Source organism: Armigeres subalbatus, chromosome 3, assembly GCF_024139115.2.
Source record: "Armigeres subalbatus isolate Guangzhou_Male chromosome 3, GZ_Asu_2, whole genome shotgun sequence".
Taxonomy (NCBI): domain Eukaryota; kingdom Metazoa; phylum Arthropoda; class Insecta; order Diptera; family Culicidae; genus Armigeres; species Armigeres subalbatus.
This window is the reverse complement of record NC_085141.1, coordinates 298,572,092-298,596,932: the sequence shown is the minus strand read 5'-3', so window position 1 is coordinate 298,596,932 and position 24,841 is coordinate 298,572,092. Positions and strand designations below refer to the sequence as shown.

Below are 24,841 nucleotides of genomic sequence, written 5' to 3'. Positions count from 1 at the left end.
ATTATTGTTTGATTAAAACAATATTTTTTCATGTAAAATTCCTATATTTATGGAAACTGAAATACCAGTTAACAGTTTAAAAACGAAATTGTATATTCATCTTGCTTTATTTCCGTATTCTTTACCAACATTTCTAAGTACAATTTAAAATTAAATTTTAAACCGTTTGGCTTCTACGCATTTTTTTTTAAACTTTAGCATTGTAAAGATCAAGAAAATAATTAAGCTCTTTTTAGTGGAGTGTTTTCACTGTCATAGGACGAGTTTAGTACAACTCCATTTAATTCCACCACCTCGTATTGGGTATACCCCGTTAGGCATAAGTACGTTATGCATAAGGACGTTACGCATAAGTACGTTAGGCATAATGGACGTCAGGCATAACGGACGATAGGCATAATGTACGTTAGGCATAATGGACGTTAGGCATAAAATTACCCAAAGAACAGCCCATGACATAAAGAAGACAGAATTATGCCAAACGTCCATTATGCCTAACGTACATTATGCCTATCGTCCGTTATGCCTGACGTCCATTATGCCTAACGTCCTTATGCCTAACGTCCTTATGCCTAACGTACTTATGCCCAACGTCGTGGACTCCCTCGTATTACTTTTACATATACGTATTTCGGCCTCAACTGTAAGGTCGTCTTCAGTGTCTCGTACTTGACTCGACTCGTTTCGACAAGTTGCCAACCACGCAGTCTGTTGAGGGTCCGCAAATCGTCCTCCACCTTGCCCGCTGTGCACCTCGCCTTCTTGTTCCCGTCGGATCGTTGTCGAGAACCATTTTCACCGGATTATTGTCCGACATTCTGGCTACGTGCCCGGCCCACCGCAGTCTTCCGATTTTCGCGGTGTGAACGATGGATGGTTCTCCCAACAGCTGATGCAACTCGTGGTTCATTCGCCTCCTCCACGTACCGTCCGCCATCTGCACCCCACCATAGATGGTACGCAGCACTTTCCTTTCGAAAACTCCGAGTGCGCGTTGGTCCTCCACGAGCATCGTCCAGGTCTCGTGTCCGTAGAGGGCTACCGGTTTAATGAGCGTTTTGTAGATTGTCAGTTTGGTACGGCGGCGAACTCTATTCGATCGGAGCGTTTTGCGGAGTCCAAAGTATGTACGATTTCCAGCCACTATGCGTCTCCGAATTTCTCTGCTGGTATCATTTTCGGCAGTCACCAGTGAGCCCAAGTACACAAATTCTTTTACCACATCGATTTCGTCACCACCGATGCCAACTCGCGGTGGGTGGCTCACATTGTCTTCTCTTGAACCTCTTCCTATCATGTACTTCGTCTTCGACGTGTTGATGACTAGTCCGATCCGCTTGGCTGGTACTGCACCACGAACTCCCTTGCAATTGGTGCTAGTCGGAGGCATTATATTTGAGAGAGAACCTTGTAGGCGGCGTTCAGCAATGTGATTGCGCGGTAGTCCAGCTTATCGCCCTTTCTGTAGATGGGACACACGACGTCTACCATCCACTCCTGCGGCAAAACTTCCTCTTCCCAAATCTTGGCAATGACCCAGTGCAGCGCTCTAGCCAGTGCCTCACCACCGTGTTTAAATAGCTCTCCTGGTAGTTGGTCAACCCCAGGGGCTTTGTTGTTCTTCAGCCGGCCAATCTCCTCCTGGATTTCCTGGAGATCAGGAGCCCGTAGAATTATGTCCTGCGCGCGTTCCCCCAGGTCCATCACCATACCACCATCTTCGTCTGCCACATCGCCATTCAGGTGCTCTTCATAGTGCTGCCGCCACCTTTGGATCACCTCACGCTCGTTCGTAAGAAGGTTCCCTTTTATGTCCTTACACATTGCCAACTGGCTGTGGCACGTGGCCCTTACGTGAACGGTTCAACTTCTCATAGAACTTTCGTGTGTTATTAGCGCGGTACAGTTGCTCCGTCTCTTTACGGTCTCGATCTTCCTGCTGACGCTTTTTCCTCCGGAAAATCGAGTTTTGTCTGTTCCGCGCCCGTTTATATCGTACCTTGTTCGCCCTCGTGCGGTGTTGCAGCAATCTCGCCCATGCTGCATTCTTCTCTTCTACTAACTGTTCACATTCGCCGTCATACCAGTCGTTTCTCTGATCCGGGGGCACCGTGCCAAGTGCAGCGGTTGCGGTGCTTCTTCTTCTTCTTATTGGCATTACATCCCCACACTGGGATGATGATGATGATGATGATGATGGTCCCGCCACATACCCCTACAAAGGTTTGAGCTAGACGATTTATCTTTAAGATAATTAATTGAATTTAATTTTTCAACAATTTAATTAGATTTGCAAAACAAAACAAAAACGATCTGATTACCATCACAGATATAAATTTCATAACTTTCCATTACTATCCAGCAAAAATAATAAATGTAAAAACTGTTTAATTCATCTACAGATTCTCATAAGTATCAGTAGTGATGCTTCGAGTTCATAAAAATGCAAAACTTGTGATACCTCTCGCACAGATTTCAAAAGTTCCACCAAGAATCGCGTTTCATGTTATTACAAGTAACGTTAGCCACTCGAAAGCATCAATAATAATCTAATAAACTATGTCGTTGTCAACAAAATCAAAACTTGTGTTACCGCTCCGTCGATATCAAAAGTTTCAGTATCAACCGGAAACCAAACTCTACTAGATAGCCTATTACTAATCCGCAGAATTATTGAAACAGCTGAAAAAGCGCAAGTCTGTACATAAATTTAAAAATCATTCATATCTGCTTTACGCGCGCGAGACTCAAACTTTTGTGGACTACACAAGAAAAAAGTCAAATTACAATTACGTCAATAAATATAAAATCCATCATCATCATCGAGGCGAACAAAATAGTTTATTAGTGCCTCAGTAATTGAAAAACACAATTGTCCAAACAAAATATCCGTAGGTCAAACTTCGTCAAGATACAATAATTTTTAAAAAGTCAACTAAGTAGCTGCTTAAAATACAGCTTTTACGTGTGAAACACAAAGTCTCTTGAACTGTGATAATGTCGTTGCACGTTTGATATGTGTAGGCATCGAATTGAAATCATTGATACCTTTAAAAAACAAAGAATTTTGTGAAGCTCCATGCAAAAAGTTGGGTGTTCTTACATCCTCCGCGTTTCTAGTGTTATATCTATGAATGTCACTTCCTCTTTCAATTCGATCACACAAATATCGAGGCAGCAAACCATTTACTACTTTGAAAATGAACACCATTGTTAAATACACAATTCTTTGCTTCACCGAGAGCCACTGCAATGCATCCAACAAAAAAGTTGAGGAAGTGAATCTGTTACATCTTAAAATCAAACGCATAATCTTATTCTGCAAGCGCTGCAATCTCGATATTTGTGTCTGATTTGCTAAAAACAAAATGGAAGGACAAAAGTCCAAGTGAGGAGAGATGATTGATTTGTACAACTGTATTTTACTAGCTGTATTTAATTCGTTTTTCAGTCGACATAGGATTCCATACTTCTTGGCTATTTCCTTGATGACATTGTCAATATGTTGGTCAAATTTCAATTTATCATCAATAATCACGCCAAGATATTTAATTTCCTGTACGCGATCAAGTGTCTCGTCATCAATTTTCACAGAGACATTATCAATTGAACGATTTCGCGAAATAACCATATACTTTGTTTTACTAATATTCAATTTTAACTGTTTGTACTTCAACCATCTACTTAAAAAATGCAAATCTTCATTCAAGTGTTCAATCGCTTCCTCCAGATTTTGAGCTGCAATGAATATTACAGTATCATCAGCAAACAAATTAATGTCACAATAACGTAAGACCCGTCGCATGTCATTAATGTACATAATGAACAAAAGGGGCCCTAATACACTTCCCTGTGGTACACCAAGGTCATTCTCCACGGGACACGACACATAATCATTGAAAGCAATCCGTTGGGATCTGTCGGACAAATAGCTTTCAAACCATTTGTATGCAGAACCCGAAATTCCAAAGCGCTTAACAGTTTTCAACAATAAGGGCCGAGAAATTGTCTCAAAAGCGCGTTTGAGATCCAAAAACACAGCTAGAATAGTATCTTTACGCTCCATAGTTTCCTTCCATTTAGATAATACCAAGTTCAATGCAGTTTCACAGGAATGACCTTCCCTGTAACCTGATTGTTCCGGTATTAACAAGTTATTACTATTTAAATATGTAATTAGCTGGCCTTTAACTACAAGTTCTAAAATTTTCTCTAATGTGTGCAACATGTTGATGGGACGAAACTCTTCGGATTTAATCGTTCCAGCAACTTTTTGTATTGGAATCACTAGTGATTCCTTCCAAACATGCGGCACGTGCCCAGTTTGTAACGATTCATTTATAAGGTCCAGGAAGTTGCGTCCAATGACATGAAAGCAATCTTGAATAACTCTAGCATTAACATTATCAACTCCAGCCGTTTTACCTAAAGAAAAGCAAATGTTTTTAAGTTCTTCAAAAGTAATCGGGTGAAAACAATCAAATCTACAGTTAATATTTATCGGCTGTTTTATTTCATCAGGCTCATCCACTAACTCGATAGATCGGTTAATGGATAAGACACTATTGACGAAATAATCGTTGAATTTAGATGCAATTTCTTGTTCTGACTGTTCTAATGTGCCATTGAAAGTTATGGACCGCGGCTTGCAACTACTAGGCTTTAATAATGATTTCAATATTTTCCATAACTCTTTGCTGTTGTTTTGATGCTGATAAATTTTCCTCTGAATATACTCGCAACGTGTACGTGTCAAAGATTGCGAATATTTGTTCCGCGCTACCTGATACCTATTCCAATGATTTTCATTATTAGTTCTACGAAACTTTTTATACAATTTATCTCTTTTACGTTTCGGGCGCAAAAGATCTAAATTATACCAGCTGTTAGAATTATGCAAAGTTACTAACTTCTGTTCTACTAATTGATTGGTACAGGATTTCAAAACGTTTGTAAGAACAGCTGATCTTTCATCTATATTACCGGAATTTTCTTGAAAATCCACGTTTAATTGTTTAGAATATTTTCTCCAGCACTTCATTTTAATTAAATTACTATCATTACTATTATTGTCGGAAACGTTAATGACTAGCGTTTCATGATCAGTTACTTTTAAATCATCACTCGTTTCGCTAGTTACAGAATCAAAATTTGTATACACATGATCAATCAAAGTTCTACTGTGCTGGGAAATACGCGTATAAGAATTTACTTTTTGTTTCAAATTAAAAAAAATCTGCTAAATGTTTCAAATGATTCGAATTGGAATCGTCACACCAATTGATATTAAAATCACCAGCAATTACATTTAATTTACTAGGATCTATAAATGACTCAAACCAGTTTTCCAAAATTTCAATAAAATGCTGGTCACTTGCACTGGGAGAGTGATATAAAACATCATAATTACCCATCTTCATGCCACGTACAACTGCAATGCCTAAGAACCAGTTTCCATCACAAACTTCGTTTAATTGAAGCTTGAACTGAACTGATTCTTTGACATAAATAGCAACACCGCCAGTGTGTCTAGAATGTGATAAACAAGCAGCTACACTATAACCCGGAATGCTATACTGATCAAATGCTTCAATGTCGACTATATGAGTTTCAGATAAAAACACTAAAAATGGACGTTTATCTTCTACAATCTTACGCAATGCAACGTAGTTTGTAGACAAACCCGCAATATTCAAATACAAAGTATCGAATCTGCTCACATTTCTACTAGAACTTGGTTGCTATTCATTGAAACGTAAGCTGCTCCGTTCAACTAATCGCTTATAAACACTACACTCAGTACTGAAGGCACTGTGGTTCACGTCCAATTTCATTTTACGTTCGGAATTCATTTTTATACAATTGACACATTTCAATACAGTTGACGTGCATTCGGATGTCTTGTGACGATCGCTGCACTTTGAGCACGCAATGCTGTTTTTGCAATCCGTACTCATGTGCCCAAATTCTCCACATTGAAAACATCTCAAAACACTAATTTCGGGAACAACAAGGCACCGATCAAACCTTATGTTAACTTTTCTCGCGGCCAACAAACAACTATAAGTCTCTTTATCGACTTCAATAACAACATTGTTCTTGTTATACTTAAAACGTGGATTTTCATACATTCTTATTACTTTAACATCATTTATTGCGATGTCTTCATTCTGATCTTTCAAAATCTGAATGAATTCATCGGAAGAAAACTTATCGCACATTCCATCACTTTTAGTCTTGGCACCGATGAGGGAACAACAGCATTATAGTTTTCACCCAGATCGCTTTGAATGCCATTTTTCACAACATCAACATTAAATCCTGTTGCACACTCAGCAATAATAGAGCCATTTTTCCCGTTTCTAAAGTTACTGATCCTGTGTGTTTTCGGATCCAGTTTACTATTCAAAAATTTACGAGTATCATCGCTACTCTGATTGGACTCTTTCGGTTTAATCACAATGACCGGACGAGCCTTACGAGGGACCTTTACTTCCTTAGGCGCAGTGACTTTTTTCATTACTTTAAGTAAGTGACTTTTTTCATTACTGGGAGAGAGCCGCCTCGCAGCTTAATGTTCATTAAGCACTTCCACAGTTATTAACTGCAAGGTTTCTAAGCCAGGTTACCATTTTTGCATTCGTATATCATGAGGCTAGCACGATGATACTTTTATGCCCAGGGAAGACAAGATAATTTCCAATCCGAAAATTGCCTAGAGCGGCACCGGGAATCGTACTCAGCCACCCTCAGCATGGTATTGCTTTGTAGCCGCACGTCTTACCACACGGCTAAGGAGGGCCCCAATGCTATCAATGGCGGATCGAATATCTCTCAAGCTATCTTTAAAAGACGCTGCGCCTAGCTGCTCTTCCGTTGGGAGTGCCACGTCCAGCTGCTGCGCGTATTCTTGGGCTAGTCTACCGTCTTGTAGCCGCCTAATGTTAAGCCGCGGCGTCCGACTTCGACGCGTGTTGTACACCGTCGAGAGTTTTAAGCGCAGGCATACTGCAACGAGGTAGTGGTCGGATTCAATATTCGCACTGCGGTAAGAGCGGACGTTCGTGATGTCGGAGAAGAATTCACCGTCAATTAGAACGTGGTCGATTTGGTTTTCCGTTTCTTAATTAGGTGATCTCCATGTGGCCTTGTGGATATTTTTGCGGGAAAAGAAGGCGCTTCGGACTACCATTCTGCAAGAGGCTGCGAAGTTTATGCATCGTTGGCCGTTGTTATTCGATACGAAGATCTTTGATGTTCTCACTATTTTTATGTGTTGGAATAGCTCCAAGGTACCTTGTAATACAATAACAGACATACTACATACTTCGCTCGACATCTACGACTCTCCAAACTATCCTCGAGTACAGATCTCATTATTCAGATCAATCAACATGAAGATCTTCGATGTCCTCATTAGTTTTATGAGTTTGAACGGTACGTACTTCGTAACACCATTACAGACACAGCACAGAATTCGTTAAATATCTACGACACTACAAACTGTTCTTGAGTACAGATCTTAATATTCAAATCGATCAACATGAAGATCTTCGATGTCTCAACTATTTTTATGAGTTGGAATAGCTTCAAGATACCTCGTTACACCGTTTTAGACACATAACAGCTGGTATAGCTCCACGGTACCTTGTAACACAATTGCAGACATACTACATACTTCGCTCGCCATCTACGACTCTTCAAACTATCATTGAGTATAGATCTTAATATTCAAATCGATCAACATGAAGATCTTCGATGTCTCTACTAGTTTTATGAGTTGAAATAGCTCATGTATGGTATCGTAGATATTCTGGAAATCTTATGATTTGTATATACCCGTGTATTGATGTCCCATAGGGCTCACACTAGCATACAACCTCTAGAACCTATGAATTACTCTGTTGATCTTGTAGACCTCCAATACTTGAACTTAATAATGCTTTGGGGTACCGTAGATATTCTGGGAATATCACAATTTTCATATGCTGGTGTTATGATGTCTCATGGGGTTTCTGCAACTTATACATAAGCTAAGTAGCCGTTGAATCAATATTTTTAGACCCCCAAGATCTGAACTCAAGAATGGTTTGGAGTACCGCAGAAATATTCTGGGCAAATTGTGTTTTGTATATACTGGTGTAATGATGTCCCATGGGGCTTCACCAACTAACACACAAGCTTGGAAACTTACGAATCACTCTATTGTTGTTGTAGACCTTCAATATCTGAACTCAAGAATGGTTTGGAGTACCATAGCTGTTCTGGGAATGTTAATTTTGTTTTGAAATACTGATGTAATGATGTCTCATGGGATTTCTACAGCCGACGCGCAAGCTCAGTAACCTATCAAGCACTCTGTTGGTCTTGAAGACCTTCAAGATCTGAACTCAGGAATTGTTTGGAGTACCGTGAATATTCTGGGAACGATGTATTTTGTATATACTGGTGTAATGATGGCGCAAGAGGTTTCTCCAACTAACACACAAGTTCGGGAACCTATGAATTACTTTGTTGATCTAGTAGACCTCCAAGATCTGAACTCAAGAATGGTTTGGAGTACCGTTGATGTTCTGGTAACACTGCGGTTTGATAAAAATAATTCAATTATGTCTCAAGTACCATTTGCAACTTCATATTAGGATTGAGGCCCTGTAAAACGCTTTGTTGTTTATGTAGATCATCAAGATCTGAACTCAAGGAAGGTTTGGAAGCCCTAAAAAATCTCAAAAAAAATATTTCCCCCCATTTTTCAACTTTTTTATGGTTTGCATCCGTTTTTGAAGCAGTATGTCCAAAATTCATGTTGAAATACGACGAAAAAAAAAATCCGTGTTGAATCGGTTAAAATCAATCTTCGAGATGAATATAAAATCATGAGTTCATGAAAAGACAAATTTCGTTGACCATTGTAATTACGAGTGACGTAGCGGTAAGATTCGTGCCTACAAAGCAAAACCATGTTCATCATACTGGCTTGGATTGGCTTCGGTCTAGGAAATTGTTGAGTTGGAAATGTTCTCAATCTGCATTTGTTTTCCAATTTTAGTAAATAGGTTCTCCAAAATTGATTTGAAAGCTTGTCCTCTAATATTTCTGTGATTCGAAGCACCATTCATTTTTCACTTTCACAAGCTACATTCATAACATATTGTAATACATCTAATCTACACATCTTGCACCCCTTTCACAAACCTATCAGCCATAATCTCGCATGACATCGCAGTCTAGATCCGCAAAATGTTATCGATCGTGTCAATCACGGGTCCCCTGCATTCCATCAGCATCATCAATCTTGCTTATCTCGGGGGCCAGATCATCTCGCTGTTGGGAGCTGGGAGTTTGCTGATAACACATTCCATTACTCATCCACTTTCCACCATCAACGTGGGCTGTCGGAGCCATTCTCGTGTTGTCAAAATTTGCAATGTTCGCCGGTCAATATTTACAGATTGACCATCCGGGGCGCTCAAAGAAGCAAACAATGAAACAAAAAAAGTGCTACAAAAACAAAATCTGCACACGCGAGCTTACCACGCCGTGCCACGGATCCAGAAACCGAGCCAGCAGCGGAGGAAATTGCACAACTTGTTACTGTCAAAATTTCTGACAGCTGCTCAATGGTAGCGTATAACCTTTCGCGCCTCTCGCTGCCAATAATCGGGCCCCCACACCCCATGGGGTCTAATACATTTCAGCACTTTATAAGATGTTTGTTTTATCACAACTTTGAACAACCTCCACCGGGGGCCAGCAGCAGTATCTCGACCACCTTCGGAGGGAGACAAGTGAAAAATAAACTATGAAGAGAGCAGATTAATCTACCCAGAAGTGGTGGGGTGTTATTCGCGAATTGAGTCAAATGATTTCGTTATCCGTTGATATGATATCTCAGTTCGTTTAAATGTTTGAATATTTTTTTACCAAGCTTAATTTTCATAGACTCGACTCGTCTCGTCAAGTACGAGACACTGAAGACGGCCTTACTGTTTAGGTCGAAATACGTATCTGTCGAAGATACAATAAAATGGTGGAATCAAATGTAATTGTACGAACTCGTCTTATGACAAGTGAAGACATTCCACTAAAAGCTCAAGATATTTTGATTATCAAGCTTAATTTTCCTATCGCAAGTTCTAATAGTGGAACCACAGCCTTTCAGTGAAACTTTATGGTACGAAGAAGGCAAAATAATGTCGCTTGAAGAAATCCCCAATCCGGCTTCAATGATAAAACATTAATAAAAAGTGAGATTTTAAAGACATCCCAAAACAAATAACGGTGCTGAAGACGCGGGACGATCGGCTGCCGTCGATGCTGACCGGTTGGCGGGAGGTGGACGATTGGAACCCACGTCGCGGAAAACATGCGACCTCGCCTGGGACTCGTAGCGAACAAGAAAGAGTTGTTAAGTAACGAAATCTTTTGCCCGTGCTGCTGTCTCTCGCCGGCTCAGCTGCTGTGCCGGACCCAACCGAGAAGGTGGGGTGTTGGATCTGTCGAGGAGCGGATCAAGCGAGGACCGAAAATGCATCATGTTGACCGGAGCGGGCGCGTGCCAATTTTCAAGGAGGGCTCATCGTGGGTCCGGTCCGTTGCCTTTCTCCACAGGCAGCCGGTCATAAGATTCAAAGTTAATTTCAATTTCGATGTTTCGAATATGAGACACAAGTCAGTATGGTGCAATGGCACTAATGGGCTGAACTTTATTCGCCACAATGACGGACATCAATATTGGCTGGTAATCGTTTCAATGCGCAGATGACTCGAACATGTACCCGCAGTCAAAAAGTTAATAAAATTGTAAACATACAATTTCTTTATTCACCAAATGTTCGGCTGGACAGCTATTTTGAACAGCTCATAGTTTGCAATTCAAGTCAATTCGACTGGAGACAATTCCTTGTTAGAAGGTTTGCAAAAAACATAAATATTTTGGTTCACGCGACGGGATCATACCCCCTGCTTTTTGTCATATTTCATAAGGATTTATAACTTTTACTTTGTTACAATTGATAGTAACTTGGATAGCAGTAATAATATAAATTACCGCATTGAAGTCTTCAATTTCAATTGATGTTTTGGTGCTTTCCGACAGGCTTCTCTTGAAAAAGGCTCGAACTCCGGCACCGTCAGCCATTTTCTTGCGGCAACCACATTTAGTATTCTACTGCCGCGTCTCTCCTGGAATCCCAACAGCCTCCCGAAAAGGCGTTCCGGTCGATTCAACCACAATCGGTACATACCGTTCCGCAATTGGGCAGCGGTTGTCATAAAAATTGAAAACCCCCCATTCAAATACCGCCATTACCCGAAAGATACGTGCGTGAAATCGCCAACTCAATGGATCAATTGAATGTGCCACCCTTCGGGTTTCAAAAGCGACAAATTGTCCACCGGCAGACCCGGCTCGCTGCGCTGGCCAATCATAAGCGTTGTCCGTTCGTCCTATTAATAATTCATCCCCTTCCGCGCGTTTAGATTTCTGCCAATTGCGTGACAGAATATGCGTTTCGGTTGATGCAGAGGGATGTGGTCAACAATGAGATAGGGCTCTCGATTGAACATGACTGAACAAATTTGGTCTCTGGTCTCTCTTCAAATGTCGAATTAATCTTTTGCCTTTTACTAAAGATTTCCGTGGAGAGGGACACTCTAATGAGTCTAAAATAAATTTTTGTTTAGTCTCGATCGTTAGCTGGACCGAGCATAAAAAAATACGTTGATTGACGAAATAAAAATAAAACAAAAATAAAAAAAATATTTTACTTTATATATATTAAAATGGTTTGTTACAAATACAATTTTCGAATGTTGTAAAAGCAGACCAAATATTTAATGAAGTTTTTGGTTTAAATAGAAACTAAAAAATATAATGAAAGGAAGTAAGGAAAACTTTTTTTAAATTCTTTATTATCGAGACGAGGTTGGCACAGTTGGATTAAACTTCGTCAGCAGTTTAACTACTCTCCCCTAATCGCAAACATTGGCACCCCCTGCCCTAACTCCATCGGCCAGGGAGAATGAGGTGCGGCTCCACCGGAAAACAACCCAAATGGACAGCACAATAATTTATTCTTGACTGGGCTGCGGGTGGGGCATGCGGCAGTGCGGTCCGCAAGCAGACGCGACTCGGCAAGATGGACGTTTGCTCACCGCCGTCGCGCGAGTGGAAAGACTAATTACATTTAATTTATTGGCTTATTTATTGCGAGCATTTTCGACGTACAACCCGACGACTGGAAACGATGAACGATTCTTTCCGCCCGCTGCAATCGCGAGATAGTGCGAGTACGCCGCGAACTGCCAGGTCGTCACCTACGCCTACGCACAAGTCGCCGAACTGATGAAGTCTCAAATTGCGTGAGGGAGTGACCGGGTGTGGGTAGGCTGGCGGCGAAAAAAAAAGAGTTATGGCGAAAGTTGTGTGAAAAACATCCGTCGCCTAACACCGAAAACACATTCGTGATTTGCCGGAGAGGAGGGTAAATGTTTCTCGCAATGCGTAAAGTGACCGGGTTCGTCACTTGATGCTTTCTGTAGGTCACTTGATTAATGTTGTCGAATTTGTTCAACTCAATCGTTAGTTGATTTCATATTGACTTTGGAGAATGCAATCGATCAAAATGTTTGAAAGCCTGCAGAAAGCTGCAAACAAATTGTATGAATTATCTTAAGGGGCGATCAGTTTCGTTCAACTAAATCCGTGGCTATAGAAAGTTGGCTATTAATTTCGATTTGTTTTTAGGATATGCGATCAAACGATTCCTTTCTCTCAACGGTGAGGCAATGAACATTTGGCTCACAGTTTGTCACATACATGTATTACATTATCATCAACATCTATAACACTAGCTCCATCTTATATGCATTTCGTACCCAGAACAACTAAATTGGTTAAAACCATGGGATATTTCTCAATCTTATCGCAAGTCGGTCACTCCTACAGACGGTTCCGGAGAACATTTTTGAATATTTCGTTAATTTTTCTTGCCACCTTCATTTTTAATAACCATATCATAAAGGAAACTTTTTCATGAAATTTTCTTTCAATTAACCGAAAACTATTTTGAAAGCAAAACATTGAGTTGAGTTTCTGATTTTATTGATATGAAAATCGCGACAATGCATCGTTAACTAAAGGCGCTACAAACGTTCAATATCTTAAAAATTTTGTAATGGTTTCCATTTTGAAAGTTCCCATTTTTCACCCTGTATCCGTGCCTTTCCCTTATACCTAATTTACGTCAAAAATAACGACGCTTGATCGGGCTGCAATTGCTGCAGAAACGAGAAGCTCAGCAATAGATTGCATTGATCTTATTCAGCAGCCAAGGTCTGGTTGTTACAATGTCTGTTGAAGTGTCTAGAGTTCAGAGTTGCATAATTTGTGGGCCCTTCTCAGAAAAGTAAACAAAAATTGCTGAGATCACGACCCCGGGCACCCACAAAACCTTATGTATTAAAACCAACCTATTTTGATGATTTTTGGCACCCGCAAACTGTTGACAGGGGCCCTCCTTAGCCGTGCGGTAAGACGCACGGCTACAAAGCAAGACCATGCTGAGGGTGGCTGGGTTCGATTCCCGGTGCCGGTCTAGGCAATTGGAGGCGAATTAGAAATTGTCTCGACTTCCCTGAGCATAAAAGTATCATCGTGTTAGCCTCATGATATACGAATGCAAAAATGGTAACCTGGCTTAGAAATCTCGCAGTTAATAACTGTGGAAGTGCTTAATGAACACTAAGCTGCGAGGCGGCTCTGTCCCAGTGTGGGGATGTAATGCCAAGAAGAAGAAGAAGAAGAAGAAGCAAACTGTTGGCCCCGGGGACCCCTTCCGGTCAAATGCGGTTCTGCATGCACTGGAAACTAGAAACGCTTTTTCTCCGAAAATCCAGGAATTCCTCTGGAAGTTCTTCCAGGAATTCCTCCAGGAATTCCTCCGGAAGTTCCTCCAGGAATTTCTCCGGAAGTTCCTCCAAGAATTCCTCCGGAAGTTCCTCCAGGAATTCCTCCGGAAGTTTCTCCAGGAATTCCTCCGGAAGTTCCTCCAGGAATTCTTCCGGAAGTTCCCCCAGGAATTCCTCCGGAAGTTCCCCCAGGAATTCCTCCGGAAGTTCTTCCAGGAATTCCTCCGGAAGTTCTTCCAGGAATTCCTCCGGAAGTTCTTCAAGGAATTCCTCCGGAAGTTCTTCCAGGAATTCCTCCGGAAGTTCTTCCAGGAATTCCTCTGGAAGTTCCTTCAGGAATTCCTCCGGAAGTTCCTCCAGGAATTCCTCCGGAAGTTCCTCCAGGAATTCCTCCGGAAGTTCCTCCAGGAATTCCTCCGGAAGTTCCTCCAGCAATTCCTCCGGAAGTTCCTCCAGGAATTCCCCTGGAAGTTCTTCCAGAAATTCCTCCGGAAGTTCCTCCAGGAATTCCTCCGGAAGTTCCTCCAGGAATTCCTCCGGAAGTTCCTCCAGGAATTCCTCCGGAAGTTCCTCCAGGAATTCCTCCGGAAGTTCCTCCAGGAATTCCTCCGGAAGTTCCTCCAGGAATTCCTCCGGAAGTTCCTCCAGGAATTCCTCCGGAAGTTCCTCCAGGAATTCCTCCGGAAGTTCCTCCAGGCACTCCTCCGGAAGTCCCTCCAGGAATCCCTCCGGACGCTCCTCCGGGAATTCCTCCGGAAGTTCCTCCAGGAATTCCTCCGGAAGTTCCTCCAGGAATTCCTCCGGAAGTTCCTCCAGGAATTCCTCCGGAAGTTCCTCCAGGAATTCCTCCGGAAGTTCCTCCAGGAATTCCTCCGGAAGTTCCTCCAGGAATTCCTCCGGAAGTTCCTCCAGGAATTCCTCCGAAGTTCCTCCAGTACTTCCGCCGGAAGTTCCTCCAGGAATTCCTCCGGAAGTTCCTCCAGGTATACCCTCGGACGCTCCCCGAGGCATTCCCCCTGTAGTTCCTCCAGGAATTCCTCCGGAAGTTCCTCCAGGAATTCCTCCGGAAGTTCCTCCAGGAATTCCTCCGGAAGTTCCTCCAGGAATTCCTCCGGAAGTTCCTCCAGGAATTCCTCCGGAAGTTCCTCCAGGAATTCCTCCGGAAGTTCCTCCAGGAATTCCTCCGAAGTTCCTCCAGGAATTCCTCCGAAGTTCCTCCAGGAATTCCTCCGGAAGTTCCTCCAGGAATTCCTCCGGAAGTTCCTCCAGGAATTCCTCCGGAAGTTCCTCCAGGAATTCCTCCGAAGTTCCTCCAGGAATTCCTCCGAAGTTCCTCCAGGAATTCCTCCGGAAGTTCCTCCAGGAATTCCTCCGAAGTTCCTTCCAGGAATTCCTCCGGAAGTTCCTCCAGGAATTCCTCCGGAAGTTCCTCCAGGAATTCCTCCAAGTTCCTCCAGGAATTCCTCCGGAAGTTCCTCCAGGAATTCCTCCGGAAGTTCCTCCAGGAATTCCTCCGGAAGTTCCTCCAGGAATTCCTCCGGAAGTTCCTCCAGGAATTCCTCCGGAAGTTCCTCCAGGAATTTCTCCGGAAGTTCCTCTAGGAATTTCTCCGGAAGTTCCTCTAGGAATTCCTTTGTAGGTTCCTCCAGGAATTCCTATGGAAGCTCCTCCAGGAATTCTTTCGGAAGGTCCCCCAGGAATTCCTCTGGAAGTTCGTTCAGGAATTCCTCTTGAAGTTCCTTCAGTAATTCCTCTGGTTCCTTCAAAAATTTCTCTGGAAGTTCCTCCAGGAATTCCTCTGGAAGTTCCTCCAAGAATTCCTCTGGAAGTTTCTCCAGGAATTCCGCAGGAAGTTCCTCCAGGAATTCCTCCGGAAGTTCCTCCAGGATTTCTTCTGGAAGTTCGTTCACGGAATTCCTCTGGAAGTTTTTCCAGGAATTCCTCTGAAAATTCCTCAAGGAATTCCTCTGGAAGTTCCTCCAGGAATTCTTTCGAAAGTTCCTCCATGAATTCTTCCGGAAGTTCCTCAAGGAATTCCTCTGGAATTTCCTTCAGGAATTTCTCTTGAAGTTCCTCCAGGAATTTCTCTAGGAGATCTTGCAGGATCTCCTACGGAAGTTCCTCCAGGAATTCCTCCGGAAGTTCCTCCATGAATTCCTCTGGAAGTTCCTCCAGGAATTCCTCTGGAAGTTCCTCCAGGAATTCCTTTGTAAGTTCCTCCAGGAATTCCTATGGGAGCTCCTCCAGGAATTCTTTCGGAAAGTCCCCCAGGAATTCCTCTGGAGGTTCGTTCAGGAATTCCTCTCGAAGTTCCTTCAGGAATTCCTCTGGAGGTTCCTTCAAGAATTTCTCTGGAAGTAACTCCAGGAATTCCTCTGGAAGCTCCTCCAGGCATTCCTCTGGAAGTTCGTTCAGGAATTCCTCTACAAGCTTCATCAGGAATTCCTCTGGAGGTTCCTTCAGGAATTCCTCTGGAAGTTCTCCCAGGAATTTCTCTGGAAGTTCCTCCAGGAATTCCTCTGGAAGTTCCTCCAGGACTTCCTCTGGAAGTTCCTCCAGGAATTCCTCTGGAAGTTCCTCCAGGAATTCCTCTGGAAGTTCCTCCAGGAATTCCTCTGGAAGTTCCTCCAGGAATTCCTCTGGAAGTTCCTCCAGGAATTCCCCTAGCAGTTCCTCCAGGAATTCGTCTGGAAGTTCCTCCAGGAATCCTGCTGGAACTTCCTCCAGGAATCCTTCTGGAAGTTCCTCCAGGAATCCTCCTGGAAGTTCCGCCAGGAATCCTCTGGAAGTTACTCCAGGAATTCCTCTGGAAGTTCCTCCAGGAATCCTCCTGGAAGTTCCTCCAGGAATCCTGCTGGAAGTTCCTCCAGGAATCCTCCTGGAAGTTCCTCCAGGAATCCTCCTGGAAGTTCCTCCAGGAATCCTCCTGGAAGTTCTTCCAGGAATCCTCCTAAAAATTCCTCCAGGAATCCTCCTGGAAGTTCCTCAGGAATCCTCCTGGAAGTTCCTCCAGGAATCCTCCTGGAAGTTCCTCCAGGAATCCTCCTAGAAGATCGTCCAGGAATCCTCCTAGAAGTTCCTCCAGGAATCCTCCTGGAAGTTTCTCCAGGAATCCTCCTGGAAGTTCCTCCAGGAATCCTCCTGGAAGTTCCTCCAGGAATCCTCCTGGAAGTTCCTCCAGGAATCCTCCTGGAAGTTCCTCCAGGAATCCTCCTGGAAGTTCCTCCAGGAATCCTCCTGGAAGTTCCTCCAGGAATCCTCCTGGAAGTTCCTCCAGGAATCCTCCTGGAAGTTTCTCCAGGAATCCTCCTGGAAGTTCCTCCAGGAATCCTCCTAGAAGTTCCTCAGGAATCCTCCTGGAAGTTCCTCCAGGCATCCTTCTGGAAGTTCCTCCAGGAATCCTCCTGGAAATTCCTCCAGGAATCCTCCTGGAAGTTCCTCCGGGAATCCTCCTGGATGTTCCTCCAGGTATCCTGCTGGAAGTTCCTCCATGAATCCTCCTGGAAGTTGGGCTGCGAAATGGTGAGTTGACATCCGGGAAGGGGCGCCTAACATAGCTCTGGTCCTCACAAGTTCCAATACTCATGCTTCCACGGGTCTTCCGATGACAATTGACCGCCAGCTAAGGGTTGCGTACTTAGCTGGTAGTGCAGCCTGGGCACTGTTGTCCTTCTGACATCAGCTAGAGTGAGAGGGTGCGTACTGTGGGGTCTGCCTAGGATGTGGTGGGGTTCGACAGTGGGCTCTGTTGAACTTCTATAAAAAGCTGCATGTGTCCCCAAGCAGGCCCTATCAAAGCGACCGTGTGCCGCTCAAAGCGCACTAGCCTAGTCCTGGTGTTGGGTGGGACTTTAAACAAATTTGACCTGACTGATCGAGCGTCTGTCCACCAAGGAGGTGCGGCTCCAACAGCGTCTGTTCTGGCATCCAGCGGCTGAGTATGAAATGCTATTCCCCGGAAGCTATACCTAAGATGGCAGCCCCATCCCGGTGGATAGGGAACCTTGGGCCAACAACCTACTGTTCCCGAAACATCAATTTGTTCGAGAATCCGATAATGAAAGAATACGGACTGATTTTACGGCGACGACTCTTAGCGCGAAACAACGGACACGAATAGGAACATGGAACGTTTTAACCCTAGCCCAGCAGGGTAAATTGGCACAACTTGCCAATGAGGCACGCCGCATGAAGCTTGAGATCCTGGGACTGAGTGAAGTCCGTTGGCCAAACTTTGGAGAACACAGAACGCCGTCGGGACAAGTTCTGCTATACTCTGGTTTACGAGGTGAAAACGCTCCCCGGCATCGCGGAGTTGGCTTCCTACTAAGCGCTCAGGCACACTCTGCGCTTATGAAGTGGGAACCTATAAGTGAAAGGATAATCGTTGCCAGATTTAGAACACGGGTCCGAAACCTTACTATAATCCAATGTTATGCGCCAACCGATGCTGCCGATCTGCAAGACAAAGAGAACTTCTACAGTCAACTCAATGCCGTCGTAGATAGAATTCCGAAGGGTGATATCAAGATCTGTTTGGGCGACTTCAATGCGAAGATCGGATCCGACAACTCGAACCATGAGCGCATTATGGGACGCCATGGTCTCGGAGAAATGAGCGAAATCGGAGAGCTGTTCGCAGAATTTTGTGGTAATAACGACATGGTGATCGGGGGATCGCTCTTCCCTCATCGACCGGTTCACAAGGTCACGTGGGTCTCCCGTGACGGCTTTACAGAAAATCAAATCGACCACATCTGCATCAGCCGAAAATGGAAACGGAGCCTTCTTGATGTACGGAATAAACGTAGTGCCGATATCGCGTCTGATCATCACCTCCTCATCGGCGAAATACGCCTGCGCATTGCGCGGATTCGTCGGCAGGAGGAAAGAGTTGGACGACGATTCAACACACGTCGACTGGAAGATGCCACGGTGAAACGGTCCTTCGTTGAAGAACTGGAGACGCGTGCTGCAGATATTCCGGAAGGTGGCAGCGTGGAAGACCAATGGACCGCCATCAAGAATGCCTTCATCGCCACCAGCGAGAACAATCTGGGCGAACTACGCACCCAGAGAAAACAATGGATCACCGATGAGACCTGGAGGAAGATAGAGGAGCGAAGAGAAGCCAAAGCCGCGATAGAGCGATCGAAAACCAGAGGAGCCAAAGTCTTAGCCCGTCAACGATACACGGCTCTTGAGAAGGAAGTAAAACGCTCATGTCGACGGGACAAGCGAGCGTGGGCAGACTCTCTGGCCGACGACAGAGAGAGAGCCGCCGCAACCGGGGACATTCGCCTCCTCTACGATATCTCACGACGCTTAAGCGGGGCGAAGATGAATGCAACGATGCCTGTGAAAGACGCGAATGATCAGTTATTGACCGACCCAACTGACCAGCTGAAACGCTGGTTCGAGCACTTCGAACAACTTTTTCAAGTGCTAACCAGGCCATCACCACCTCGGCATGATCTGCCTAGGATCCGACGTATAACACGTGTCAATACCGAAGCTCCATCACTGCTAGAGATTCAAACAGCCATCCAAAGCATGAAATCGAATAAAGCCCCAGGGGTCGACCGCATATCAGCCGAGATGCTCAAAGCTGACCCCATGACATCCGCTCAACTACTGCATCGTTTATTTCGTAATATCTGGGACACCGCAACTTTCCCGGTCGACTGGATGCAAGGTATCTTAGTGAAGGTGCCCAAAAGGGTGACCTGACTGTATGCGATAACTGGCGAGGCATTATGTTGCTGTGTACCGTTCTCAAAGTTCTGTGCAAAATTATCCTAGTCCGGATTCAGGAGAAGATCGATGCGACTCTCCGGCGGCAGCAAGCCGGATTCCGTGCCGGAAGATCCTGTGTGGAACATATTGTCACGCTCCGCATCATTTTGGAGCAGGTCAACGAATTCCAAGAGTCCCTTTACTTGGTATTCATTGACTACGAAAAAGCTTTCGACCGTCTCAATCACGAGAATATGTGGGGCGCCCTGAGACGCAAGGGGGTTCCTGAGAAAATCATCGGCCTCATCGAGGCACAGTACGAGGCCTTTTCGTGTAGAGTGCTGCACTATGGGGTCCTGTCCGACCCTATCCGGGTCGTAGCTGGTGTGAGGCAAGGATGTATTCTATCACCGTTACTGTTCCTCATCGTAATCGATGAGATTCTGGTAGATGCGATTGACCGTGAACCAAACCGCGCGCTGTTATGGCAGCCTATAACCATGGAGCACCTAAACGACTTCGAATTGGCGGATGACGTTGCACTACTCGCGCAACGGCGCTCTGATATGCAGAGTAAGCTCAATGACCTTGCCGATCGCTCCTCCTCGGCAGGTTTAGTCATCAACGTCAACAAAACCAAATCGTTGGATGTAAACACGGTGACTCCTTCTAGTTTCACAGTAGCCGGGCAACCAGTGGAGAATGTTGAAAGCTTCCAATATCTTGGTAGCCAAATGGCGTCAGACGGCGGTACCAAGATCGACATAGGCGCACGGATCAAGAAAGCAAGGGCTGCCTTTGCGAGTTTAAGAAATATCTGGAAAAACAGGCAGATAAGTGAACGCACCAAAATACGAATTTTCAACTCTAACGTGAAATCTGTGCTGTTATACGCTAGCGAAACATGGTGTGTATCAGTGGAGAACACTCAACGGCTGCAGGTGTTCATTAACAGATGCCTGCGGTATAAAATTCGGGCCTGGTGGCCTCACAACTGGATCTCAAATAACTCAAATGCTCCATCGTCGTTGTCACCAGAGGCCGATAACAACAGAAATTCGGGATCGGAAGTGGGGCTGGGTCGGCCACACTCTACGTAGGGGCGGAAACGAAATCTGTAAGCAAGCATTAGACTGGAACCCAGCGGGACATCGCAGCAGAGGGAGACACAGAGGCTCATGGCGGCGAAGCCTCAATAAAGAAATAAAAGAAGTCGACCGAAATCTAACCTGGCAACAGGTTAAAGCGATAGCCGGGCATCGCTCAGGATGGAGATCTTTCAAGTCGGCCCTTTGCACCACCGGAGGTGTACAGGATCCATAAGTAAGTAAGTAATCCTCCTGGAAGTTCCTCCGGGAATCCTCCTGGAAGTTCCTCCAGGTATCCTGCTGGAAGTTCCTCCATGAATCCTCCTGGAAGTTCCTCCAGGAATCCTCCTAGAAGTTCCTCCAGGAATCCTCCTGGAAGTTCCTCCAGGAATCCTTCTGGAATACCTCAAGGAATCCTCCTGGAAGTTCCTTCAGTAATCCTCCTAGAAGTTTCTCCAGGAATCCTCCTGGAAGTTCCTCCAGGAATCCTCCTGAAAGTTTCTCCAGGAATCCTCTTGGAAGATCCTCCAGGAATCCTCCTGGAAGTTCCTCCGGGAATCTTCCTGGAAGTTCCTCCAGGAATCCTCCTGGAAGTTCCTCCAAGAATCCTCCTGGAAGTTCCTCCAGGAATCCTCCTGGAAGTTCCTCCGGGAATCCTCCTGGAAGTTCCTCCAGGTATCCTGCTGGAAGTTCCTCCATGAATCCTCCTGGAAGTTCCTCCAGGAATCCTCCAGGAATCTTCCTAGAAGTTCCTCCAGGAATCGTCCTGGAAGTTCTTCCAGGAATCCTCTTGGAAGTTCCTCCAGGAATCCTCCTGGAAATTCCTCCAGGAATCCTCCTGGTTGCATTCGCAACAATGCACAGTGGCTTAGCGTAATGGCGTCTTCGAGACATTTTGTCAGTAAGTCGACGCGCTTCTTTGGAGGTTTTCGGCCTAATGATCAATCGCACTGTAAGATGAAAAATTTATTTTTCCCACTTCACAACATGGAAGGTATGCGTCTTCGCAAGAGTTGTAGAAAAAGTTCTCCTGAAAAACTTTGTCGAAGACATCAAGTTCGTAATTTCAACTTTTAAAGAGATATTACTCTTTATGCCAACAAGTTTTGAACATGTTTTGTGTATGAGCATAACAAGCATATGGAGACGCATGGTGCATTGGTTCATCAACTTCTTGTGATGGGTGATTGATTTCTACCTTGTATAGTAGGAAATGGTTTTTGATTAAACATTCCTTACATTCGCTTACAACTCTACAGTTCAGGTATTAAATTAAAGTTCATTACTTGTATTTTGCTATGCGTACGAGATTGACTGCCACAGTTTTTTTTTGTGTGTCTTTATTAAGGAGACTTTCAGCCCGAGGCTGGCTCGTCTCCGAACGACTGCCACAGTTTGCCCAAGTTGCAATTAAATCAAATATGACTAAAAAGTCCAATACAACTGTTATAACCTTTTTTATTGAACTTTTTAAGTCACAATAGTAACCAAACAGCGTATTTTAATACTATCTAAAACTTTGCAGAACATGCAAAAAATGTAGAAAATGAAAAGATATGATGAAAAAACCATTTTTAGGGGTTGTCAGCATAAAACGTAAAAAATCTCCTAAAGTAACGGAATTACGAACTTGGTGTCTTCGACAAAGTTTGTCAGGAGAACTTTTGCTACAACTTTTATGAAGAATCAAACCTTATATGTTGCGAAGCGAAACAAATATTTTTTATCTCACTTTTAAGGGGATTGATCAGTGATTTAAATACCTCCAAAGAAGCGCATTAACTTACTGATAAAATGTCTCGAAGACACCATTACGCTAAATGCCGTATTGAAGGAACTATTAAATAAACGCGCTAAAAACACGATTTCAGCCACTGTGCGATGGCGACAGTATCGGATCAATAGAGGATTAATACTGAGGAAGTAAAATACCAATGTACTAATTAATAAAACAATAATAATAAGACACATCAAGTAAAATTACATCTAAATGTTTTTATCCCGAAATTTAATTCAAGAATTTGTCAAGTTCGGAAAGCAAATTGAAAACACACACAGTTGTCTGTAGATATATAGTTGGATTAGAGACATCCAGTTCATATGCAAAGGATTTGATAGAGTGATTTGTACGATTTCCAAACATGAACAACATCAACTAACTACGAATGCTCCATCATAGAAGCTGTGTCATAAACCACGGACACTGTTCAATCGATCTTAGATTTACATTTCTCTTAAACGGCTGATGGAAGACCTGCATGATTCACTTTCAAAGTAAACTTGTTCAATGCCAAGGAAAATTAAATTAGTTTTAAATCTTAGACGCCCCGCGTGAAGCGACCCAGTGAAAAGCGACGCTTATCACTCATTTTGTGCTTCTCCCCCATGCAAGTTGGCTGCCGAAGCCGGACCAAAATAGGAAGGAAACGGCTCGTAAAAATATAATTTATTAGCCACTTTGCTTCGATTTCCTCCCGGTCGGAGTTGTCTGGAGGCTTGGGGTGGTGCCTCGCCCCCTTTACATACGCTTGAGCGGCTGCTGGTGCAAAAGTTGCCGTTTGCGTATCGAATCGGTAATTATCGATTGATGGCTGATTAAAACGTATTTACATAAATAAATAATTAGTATTCCGCCTCGTCGTGAAGCCCGGTGGATTGAGTGCTGGATTCAACTAACATTCGCCAGCAAACGACACCCCAACTAAGCCCGGTGGAAGTGGGTGCGTAGCTTTTTGCGCATTTGTAGCTGATTCGAATTTCTCCAATTCATTCGAAAGATGGGATCTTTTGGAAGTTCACTGAACCAAGTATTTATAAATTTTGACTATAAAACAAAAATAAAATTGACATCCAGAGATCATGTTTTATTATTTGAGTAGTTAATTTGTTGTAACTATGAGTTTTTCAACTATCATATCATTTTATTCTACTCTGGTTTCCATAGAATTTCCCGATCACATTTTATACTACAGCGTTAAAGTTAGTTTGTTTATAAACACAAAGTGTGCTCCTCGGTCAGCCCCTCTCGATCCCGACTGTCGCACGAACCATTGAAATGAAACTAAATCAGACTCGTGAGTAGGAAACTCCTTCTTTCCTTACCACCCTACCTAGCGAGTCTAGAATCCAACTGGACGATCGAACGAAGAAAAGCCTACATAATAACGCTAATAAATCTTCCTAAAAGTAAATTAATGTTGAATTATATGCTCTCTATTTAATTTATTTTCAATCTCGAGGCGATCGCTCGTGACGGTCCCCGACGTTGTCGCCAATTGTCTTTACAGTCGCATCCAGAACGGTGCATTCAGTTCTTGGAGCTCTTCGGCGGAATGTGCAATGTTTGTTTGCTGCAACTGCCAATAGACCTGCCTCGCAAATTAGCGCGACAACTGCCTGGATGACAACTCTGCCGGGTCAGCGGCTATAATTTATCGATCGGATAGGTGTAAATTATGTCATTAGCTCCGGAATTAGGCGAGCTATGACAAAATGGTATTATAAACGCGCTTGCAGCAGTGGCGCTCTATCAGCGGTGCACGATACTGATCCCGACCATAATTCATTGACTTTATTTTCGATCACTAACGCTCTAGTCGAAATGGGTTGCACAGATTTCGACGCTCGTGGCATAGTGATCGTCGGTCGGGTTGAGTGGTTGTGCTGAATGCTGTAAATTTGAGACTTGCCAGAGGAACCAAAAAAATGTTTACCACCCACATGTATCATTCAAAGCTTTCGTGTTGTTTGACATGTCTTGACAGTAGCCTGTCTGAATCGGTCGATTGAAAATTTTCAAGCAAATCTGAGTATATAAAACTCTGAGTAAAATATAAATAGTTTCAGTAAAGATTAGCTCAGTTCATACTGACTTTTCAAAACCCCCTAAAATATGATAAAATATGAGATTTCTCATTCCATTAGTTATCGAGTTTCACAATCAATCCTTTAAATATATTACCGTAGAAAAAACAAACGGAACGGTTTCGACGACGCCAAATTCATTAACTTCGCCAAATCCACGCGTGGGCTTACATTTTGATGATTCACACCATCTCCGCATGGTGACTTCCACAACACACCATTCATTCATCGCGTCTCAAATT

General features: G+C 43.7%; 1 protein-coding gene and 1 non-coding gene across 8 annotated transcripts in view; both read left to right on the top strand.

The window, feature by feature from the left end:
* Positions 1 to 24,841, top strand: part of LOC134224953 (serum response factor homolog) — a 738,652-nt gene that overhangs the window by 121,628 nt on the left and 592,183 nt on the right. The window lies entirely within an intron of this gene.
* On the top strand, positions 11,583 to 11,703 carry LOC134228218 (U5 spliceosomal RNA). Its single transcript, XR_009983881.1, has one exon. It is a non-coding gene; the product is annotated as a U5 spliceosomal RNA (small nuclear RNA).